Genomic DNA, 10016 nt, shown 5'->3' on the forward strand with positions numbered 1-10016 from the left:
TGGCTTGCCTCCCCTGGCTTGCTCAGCCTGCTCTCTTATAGAACCAAGACTACCAGCCCAGAGATGGTCCCACCCACAAGGGGCCTTTCCCACTTGATCACCATTTGAGAAAATGCCTTACAGTTTTATCTCATGGAAGCATTTCCTCAACTGAAGCTCCTTTCTCTGTGATAACTCCAGCTGTGTCAAGTTGACTCAAAACTAGCCAGTACAGGTTCCAATATCTCCCTTTGGAGTCATGCTCCCAAGGTTCTTTCCAACCCTTGGCACTGTGCCTCTTATAGCTAGCACTTACTCTCATCAGCAACAAGCTGGTGGGTAAGTCTGTAGCACACAGGCCTTTGACAGATAGTTTAGAATACAAACAGCAATGCCTGATTTACGAATTACCCAAAATCCTTCAGTGGCCCTGTTTGGTTTTCAAAAGTAATTTTCAATGCTGACAACCATGTTTTGCTGTATGCTGAATGTAATGCTGTATCAAGGAATCACAGCAGTGGAAAGAGTTAATGAAAGTAATGACTAAGACCTTGAAATTCAAGTTAGAAGACACTTCAGGCAGCTTGATCTCAAAATACTTCAATACAATCACTTAACAAAGTTATGTGTGAATGTGTTGGCATGTGTGTGTCAGGTGTGTGTGTGTGTGTGTGTTTCTGTGAGCACACGTGTGTGCATAAATATGTGAAAACTTGACAATAAGCCTAGTCATCAATATTCAGTGGGTATTTACCATGTTTTTTGAGAAAGAGTCTTCCTTGGTATACTGACTGGTTTTGTGTGTCAACCTGATACAAGCTGGAGTTATCACAGAGAAAGGAGCTTCAGGTGAGGAAATGCCTCCATGAGATCCAGCTGTAAGGCATTTTCTCAATTAGTGATCAAGGGGGAAGGGCCCATTGTGAGTAGTGCCATCCCTGGGATGGAGAATCTTGGCATCTATAAGAGAGCAAGCTGAGCAAGCCAGGGGAAGCAAGCCAGTAAGTAACATCCCTCAGTGGCCTCTGCATCAGCTCCTGCATCCTGACCTGCTTGAGTTCCAGTCCTGACTTCCTTTGGTGATGAACAGCAATGTGGAAGTGTAAGCTGAATAAATCCTTTCCTTCCCAACTTGCATCTTGGTCATGATGCTTGTACAGGAATAGAAACCCTGACTAAGACACTGATTAAGCCTGGAATTCACAAATCAGGTTAGGGGGGCTGTCCAGAGAGTCCCCTGCAATTACATGGCTTCATCTCCCAAATGCTGAGATTGCAAACAAGTTCTCTCTGACCTCACCTTCCCATGGATTCTAGTGATCAAATTCACCATCTTGTGCTTGATAGGCAAGTGTTGTCTTGTCTGAACTATCTTCTCCACTCCATAGTCATATTATTTTAAAACTTCTTTTTTCTCTTTTCTTTTCAAAGTTCTTCTGTATTTCAAGAAAGCTCTGTTTTGCAGAATTTTTAGATTAATTATCATATTAATGCTGGCTTTACCCAATAAAGTTATTTGGCACTTTGTAGAAAACAGCACAATGTACATTTGTTAATCCATCATTCAAGAGGCTGAGGTGAGAAAACGGTGAACTCAAGGCCAATCTGGCATACAATAGTGAGTTCAAAGTCAGCCTGAGTTGTAAATGCAGATAATCACTTTAAAAATTGAAAATTACACAAATATTCCTTGTTCAGCTTCCTGTGAACAAACTGTGTCTTGCTTTTTAAAATTTTTATTGATTATTTTCTATTATCATTTATTTATTATTATAAATTTATTTTTATACCCTCCCAAACAGAGTCTAGACTTTTTCTATTTTGCTTTTACTTATTTAATTAAAATTTTTATTTATCTTGTTTCTATTATTATGGAAGTTTTGGCTGCACGTATGTCAGTGCACAGTGTGCATGCCTGCTGTCCAGGGAAACCAGCCAAAGGAATTATATCCTTGGAATGGGAGTTAAAGGTGATTGAGAAGAGACATGTGAATACTGAGAACTGAATCCCAGTCCTTTTGAGGAGCGGCAAGTGCTCTTTATCCCCTGAGCCATCTCTCTGTGGTACTGGGTTCTGCCACTACTCACTGGTATGACAGCTCACAGAGGACAGGGCAAAGTCCAGAATGGGCTGTGTTCACAATCTGCCTCTTCCTTCTGGGGCATCAGTGTTGTAAACCAGGCTAGGAGGGGCAAAGAGGAGTCTGAGACAAATGCTCTCTTCCCATCAGGGTATGCAGATGCTGCACACCAGGCTGCAAGAATGAAGCAAAGTCTAGAACAGGCAGCTGTTTGAGGAGAAGGCTAATTCCAATGAGCTTCAAAGAAATAGCACTCTGATGTGGTCTGTGTGTGTGTGTGTGTGTGTGTGTGTGTGTGTGTGCATTTTTTTATTTGGAGTGGGTTTGAACATATTTTATTTATTTGGGATTAACCAAGGTTTATATAGTTTTGGGGGAGGGGTGAGAATATCCAGGGTGGGCAAAGGTCATTGGCAGAAGGCTAAGGCTACCGAGATGTGTCATTCACATGGGGAAGAATTCCAGGTGCTGGGGTAACATGAATGACTACCTGACCACCTGGTTGGCAGTCCTTGGGTTATATGCTCCAAAGTAGGCTTGAAAAAAAGAGAGGCAGTTATCCCTGTATCTGCTGGTCTCAGGGTGAGATTTCTGGAATTTGAACATGCTCTACCTTGCCAGTTGCATGCCAGCTCCTCTGTTGCCACAGTCAACATGCCTCGTACTCTCTAACCCTGATTTCTTTCTGTTTTCATTTTCTCATATCCCTATATTACTGATTTTTTCCCTCATCCTCCCTATAATATCTTTCTATGTACATGCTGAACTGCATCCTAACTATGAATTTCATTTGAAGTGAGAGTATTTCTTATTTCAAGTCTCATTTTATCAGTCAGAACTCAGTAAAGGAACTTGAACCATTTGTTATTTTATGCTTTTGTTTTGTCTTAGATAGGGTTAGACTAACTAGCTATGACACCTTAGAGATGGTTGACCAGTACTCTTTACTAAGTTGTACCTTTAGCATAGATATTTGAACAGAAACATGCATGAACAGTTACAAAAAGACAGAGAGAGAGAGAGAGAGAGAGAGAGAGAAGCAGGAGGAGGAGGAGGAGTAACAGAGACAGAGACTCAGCATTTCTCAGGATTCTCTCAAAGTGGAGTTTCTATTTACCAGGAAAGTCACTATGGTGGTTTGAATATGCTTGGCCCAGGGAGTGGCACTATTTAGAAGTATAGCCCTGTAGGATTATGTGTGGTCTTGTTGGGGAAAGTGTGTCACTGTGGGCATGGGCATTAAGATCCTCCTCCTAACCGCATGGGAGCCCTTTACCTCCTAGCAGCCTTCAGATGAAGATATAGGTCTCTCAGCTCCTCCTGCACCAAGCCTACCTGAACAATGTCATGTTCCTGCCTTGATGATAATGGACTGAACCTCTGAACCTCTAAACCATCCCCAATTAAATGCTATCCTTTATAAGATTTGCTTTGGCCATAGTGTCTTTTCAGAGCAATGGAAATGCTAACTAAGACAGTCACTATTTCCCTTATCTGCCCCAAAGCTCAACTACCTGAGACGAAAATATGTGGTTCCCAAAAGTCTGACACAAATTAAAGTTTCTCTGCTGAATCCCAGGCAGCTGGAGACCAAACCTCTATGCCTAGTGCTGTGCCCTTAAAATACACAAGGCTTCTCCTGGCACCTGCTATCCTCTTCTTCCCCAAACAATCATTTCTTTTTACCCAAGGACTGGGCAAGTTCAGTGGTCTCTCTTTGTCAGTTCATGGTTTATTTTTCCGTCTGGTTAAATTTCTCAGTTTTGCATGACAGAGACGTTTCAGTTTATGTAAGAAAGAACTTTCCCAAAGGTATTTTGTAATTCCAGGTAACATAAACATTTTCATTGAATGTGGATTTTAGTGATTCATACTTACACAGACACATGCACATGCAGAGACCCTAAATGAGTCAAGCAAATAAATATTGGTATAGTAAAAAATATATACATAAAATTATCTACAAGTGTGTGTATATATGCACATATGTGTTTTTATGTTCTTTGTCATTATTAGTCAGAAAAAATATTTTAAGGCAAGTTCATTTTCATGCAACTAAAATACTGAATGTCACTCTTACCTGTCTTTGAAAGCTCTGCCTCAAAATTAATCTATTAACTGTTTTTAGGCCCCCTTATCCCTTTTACTATATATTTATGATGTTGCCACTAACTTATTTTTTAACAAACATTTATTAAGCTCTTTGTATGCAAGATTTTGCTATTTTGTAAGAAACTTAGGAAAATGTAAAGTATCAAAGTGCTTAAATAATGCTAAGAGAAGAGGATGAAAGTTTTACAGTGTCAGAAAGTGCCCTGACTCAGAAGGAATAGACGCATATTACAAAAGAAAAAGCGGCAAGTCTATACTTACACACAAGCCATAAGCCAACATTATAATCAGGAGTTAAATATGAGACTTAGAATCATTTTGCTAGTGATCCAGACCAATATTAAAAATGAATATTTAATATATTGTAACACAACATCATTACTTTCTCAAGAAATGCTCTATTGCAGTGAATGCAAATTGTGTTGCCATCATAAAAACACATTAAACTGAATGCATAAAATACTGCTGCACATTGAAATCATTTTACAATTTCTATTAGTCATCTAATTTCTAGTCATGCAAATGTAAAAATGCATAAACATATGTTAACAGAGATATAATATTCAAATAAACATTAACTTCCAGGAATGACCTATAGTTTAGAAGTATAGAAACAAATAACATATCTCTCAGAATTAGCTTTTACCAAGACTATTATTTTAATGTGTGTAATAACTCATCATTCTTCCCTACATTTTCTTTAATCTTGTACATGAACATTTATATTTCTAACCAATAGTCATATTGTTTGGTATTATTTTCTTTGGTTTCTATTTTATTCTGCATGGGAAGAGCTAGCTAACATTAAGCAAGCTGTGAGTTACACAACGGAAATATTAGTAAAAGTATCTGAATGTGATAAGCTTTCCAAAAGAGAACTAGCAAGGACTGTGGTCTAGTTTTCTCTCCCTCCAGTTGAAGTTTAGTGTTTGTATTAAGATGTATATTTTTACAACAGAAAATTATTACAAAGTAAAAGTATTGTCTCACAGTTTCAAATGGTGCCCAACCCAGTCTCACCTAGGCCCTGGTGAAAACAAAGGACTCAAAGTTAAATATGGGTTATAAGCTGGCTGCATATATTCTGCTTGAAACAGCTTTTCAGACTGCTGTGTCTGTCTCTTTCTCTGTCTCTGTCTCTCTCTCCCTCTCTCTTCTTCTACACTCCCACCCATGCCCCTGGAGTTCTACTTTGCTCTAGAGAGCTTTTTTTTTTTTTTGCTGTTCTCAAAAACTCTCTGGTTCTCAATAACTCCCTGCTTGAGACAGCTCTCTGTGGTTGAGAGAACTCTCTTTGCTAGTAAAAATCCTAAAAGCTTTCTGGATAGCTCATGGATTTTATGAGCAAAATCAGAAAAGCTATTAAAAAATTTTTTTTGATTCTTTCAACCGAGTCAGAAATCCTGCTAGAAAAATTCTAAAAGCAATTCTTATTTTTTTCTGATCAAAATCAGGAAGCTAGAAAAAAATTCTAAAAGAGCTATATTCACTCTTTAGATAGCCTTCCCTGGATAGCTGCTAAAAAACAATCTAAAAGAGCTGTGTTCATTCTCTAGGTAATTCAGACCAAGGTCAGTAATCCTATCAGAAAAAAATTCTAAAAGTCCTGTTAAAAATTCTAAATGATCTGTGTTTGCTCTCTACTGATTTTCTGACTAAAATCAGAAGTGCTGTTAGAAAAATATCTCAAAGAGCTGTATTCATTCTCCAGAGATCTTCATACAGCTCAGCTCATCCTAGTGTGGAAAAAATTCTAAAGAAATACTAACACTTTCTGCTAGCTCATCTCATGTAGACCAAAAGGCTAGTCTTTATTTGTTCTTATCTTTTATTAAACTAATAAAATTTATTTTAAAATATACAACTCATTATTAACATTTTTTTAAGTTCTCAAAATAATTAATAATAGGCAAATGCCTCTTAAATATACATGATATCTTCTGATGCTAAAAGTAATATGCACTCAACGAGTTTTTAAAATCTGTTTGGAACATTAAACATGATAGAAGTAGAAAAAATCTATTATGAAGTCCTCTATGAAAGGAAATTGTGACAAGTTCCTGATTAGACAGAAACCTTTCCATCTCCAAGGGAGACAACTCAGTATAATTGTGGCTTCATAGAATGAATTGGGTAGTGTTTCTTCTGTTTCTATTTTGTGGAATAGTTTGAAGAGTATTGGTAATAGGTTTTCTTTGAAAGTCTGATGGAATTGTGCTCTAAACCCATCTAGTCATGGGCTTTTTTTGTTGGGAGACTTTTAGTGACTGCGTCCATTTCTTTAGGGGTTATTGGACTATTTAGATGATCCTGATTTAACTTTGATATTTGGTATATGTCTAGACTTACATTCTGAAAAAAAATTCTTTATGTTACACAGGACAGGAAATAACTAATTCACTGAGAAAATACTCATCAAAGCAGATATGATAGGATTGAAAGGACTTGACAATTTTAAACTTGGTAGCATAACACAAAGAGAAGGTTGTGGGTAACCATTTAAGGGGTTCATCCCTGGTAAAAACAACCTACTGCCTCCTTAAGCATTCTTTAGTTGACAGTGCTTTGTTAAGAGATTAATCCTCTGAGATTACCCACTTCTCTTTTATCATGTCTACTGGTGTTGTCATTGTTTCTAAGTCCTTCAGGGAGCCACATTGTTGCTGTATCTTGAGTGTAACTTCACCCTCACTACTTAGAGACTCACCATAGAATTCCTGATTCTCTAGCTCTTATTACCTTTTCCCTTCTTCTGTATGCTCTCTGAGCATTAGCTATAGATTATACAAGCAACACTAAGCCAACTCTGCAGGTTGTTGTTATATATTCACACATGTTGATGTGTGTGTATGTGTGTGTGTGTGTGTGTGTGTGTGTGTGTGTGTGTGTGAGAGAGAGAGAGAGAGAGAGAGAGAGAGAGAGAGAGAGAGAGAGANGAGAGAGAGAGAGAGAGAGAGAGAGAGAGAGAGAGAGAGAGAGAGAGAATAATCACAGTAAAAGTGGCCATGAATTTAAGCAAGAGGGGAAATGGGATTATTTTGAGGGAAGGATCAGAGAAGAGGGAGGTGATATATGTGATATATTTTAGTTAAAATAAAATTATCAATAAGATAGAAAACTTTGTGAACTAACCATTACTTTGGAAGTGGAGGAAGCCCTGCCTTATAGAGCTCACAGTAGGACAGAGGATCTCCATGGTAAGGAAAAGACTTTAGATGAATCACAGACAATTCTATGTTTCAAAATTGCCCTTTACAATTTAAGAATTGGTCGGCGCCAACCTAGCAATACTGTCACTGCAATCTGTGAGGTGGAATAATCACAGGTTAGTTTGACTATACCTTTGAATCAATCTTGAGAGCTTTACAAATTATGTTTGCACCACCTATGACTCAATTGGATTGCATTCAGTTGTCTGGTCCTTAGGGCACTGTACATTACTCAGAGGTCCTTCATATGAGACCTGGGTTAAAAAAAAAATATGTTGTGAATAATTAGGTCTCTGAAGACTACTCAGAGACCTATCCATTATTTGAACACTGTTTCTAAGAAAATGACTTTATTAGCCAGTATTTTGGCATTGTGTCTCTATAGATTTGTGAAGAAACTGGGCAGAAGGCATACACTCCTACAGCGGAGTAAATACAACACATTCACCCAGAACTAGGTGATCACAGGGGCCTTAAAACAGTTTTAGTAGCTGTTTCACTTAAGACAAATGGAATTTGCATCAGAATATTTTTAATACTCTTGCCTCTCAATAGAAACTACTCTCATGTGTGTTATTATACACTATCAATGGCGTTTCCTAAAAACTTGTAAATAACACATTATAATCCTAGTGAACTAATTCAGTGATGGCTACTGATGCTGTGTAAAATGTCCTAAAGAACTCAGTTGCAGAAATAGACAGATACAGGCCTGATTTTCTTCCTTTAAAAGAAAGCAAAAGAAGAGAAATATATCACAAATTAAAGTATTAATTAAATGGCAGATTATTAAATGTATTTATCAAAGTATATTGATTATACTAAGCTTTAAAAGAATTTCATATTGAGATTAAGATACCGCTTACTGCTATACCTTTAAATACATATCTTCCATGAGTATGAGAAAGAAAAAGGCTTTATGGTATATAAAAGATACAGAGCTGAGACTGGCATATCTGAATCTATAATTAAAATTCTAACAAATTGAACTAAAAAGATCTACAAAGATAAAAATTTTAACATGAAAGTAAATTTTACCTTATGCTAAACCTATCAAGATCATTTGCTTAAAGAATATTTTCATTACTTATCTGAAACTATTTGAAGTACTTTTATGTAGAGTACTATTCTGACACTATTTGCAAAGAGTTGTGAGAAAGAAAAAGGAGAATGATGAAAAAAGGTCAAAACAGTAGCAGAACACAAATGATCTTTCTGATTCTATAGGAATTAAAAGTTTCAGCAGCCTCACTGAACTTATAAATAGGCATGAATTTCTACCACACTATTTTTCTTTTATAACAATTATTGGTCAAGGACAGAATAAATTTCCTTATAAGAAAAAGTGGGACTATAGAGGTTTTATGTATTTTCAAATATTCATTTGGAAAAAGAATTGTACTCATGGTGGGAATCAGTCTGATTGCTGCCAAGTTCGGCACGGTCTTGGTAGGGATTTAATGACATGGTTCCTGCCCCTGGGACAGGGCTAGCAGGCATGGGCCTCCACTAGTGTAGATGGCTGCTGAGGGCATAAGGCTTGTTTGTATGACTATGTACATATGTTCACATTACTCTGATATGTTCACATTACTCTGAGGAATGTCCTCCCTGTTAACATCAATGACTCCATGATAATTAGAAATAGCCTGAGTCCAGGAGTCTGAGGGTATTTCTGTGTCTTTAGCAAGATGGTAAATGCTGGAATATTAAGGCTGTGGAAAAGAACTCTAAAAAAATGAGTTCAAAAATATATAATTTCTCAACTATCCAAATATATTTGGATGCCATATGAATTGTATAAGGAACTTCACATATCTAAAGTAACAGAGGCCACTATATTTTGAACCAGCTTGTCAGAAAGATAAAGTCAGACAGATAAAAATACAGGCAGAATCCTGCATTCAAGGTCAGTCTGGGGCAGAGCAAATTTAGGTCCAGTTAGGGTTCAAGGGGTAATTCCAGGGTGGGGTCCTACCCAACTAGTTTATCCTCTGTGCTTAACAGAGGCAGGCAGATTTCTGAATTCTTTTGGAATGTTATATATATATATATATATATATATATATATATATATATATATATATGTCTTCCTGTCTCCTAAGATTTATGGGGCTGGGGTCACTGGGTATTCATAGGATAACCAAAAGGGGATAAATAAGTGGTTTGATATGTAAGTAAGAAAGTGGGCTTTTGTTCTGTATGAGATGAGCTAGCAGAAAGTGGTAGCGGTTCTTCTTTACAATATTTCTCTATGCAGAGCTGAATTGTCTAGAGATCTCTGGAGAGAAAAAACAATTTTTCACATTTTTTTTATAACAGGATTTCTGATTTTAGTCAGAAAATCAAAGGAGAATGACTACAGCTCTTTTAGAATGTTTTCTTCTGGCTTTCTGATTTTGACCAGAAAACCCAAGAATTACTTTTAGAATTTTTCTAACAGGATTTCTCACTTCATTGGAAGATCCAGAAATAAAAGCACACACTTAGGAACACTTGATCTTTGACAAAGAAGCCCAAAATATGCAATGGAAAAAAGAAAACATCTTTAGGAAATGGTGCTGGTCTAATTGGCAGTCGCTATGTAGAAATATGAAAATAGATCCATAATTGTCACCTTGCACAAAGCTCAAGT

The 10016-nt window shown here is 37.0% G+C and overlaps 1 non-coding gene across 1 annotated transcript; it reads left to right on the forward strand.

Moving 5' to 3' along the window:
• The first annotated feature begins 9734 nt into the window (after positions 1-9734).
• LOC115029606 lies at positions 9735-9797 on the forward strand. Its single transcript, XR_003835175.1, has one exon. It is a non-coding gene; the product is annotated as a U7 small nuclear RNA (small nuclear RNA).
• Positions 9798-10016: the final 219 nt, after the last annotated feature.

Source organism: Mus caroli, chromosome 16, assembly GCF_900094665.2.
Source record: "Mus caroli chromosome 16, CAROLI_EIJ_v1.1, whole genome shotgun sequence".
NCBI classification, from domain to species: Eukaryota; Metazoa; Chordata; class Mammalia; order Rodentia; family Muridae; genus Mus; species Mus caroli.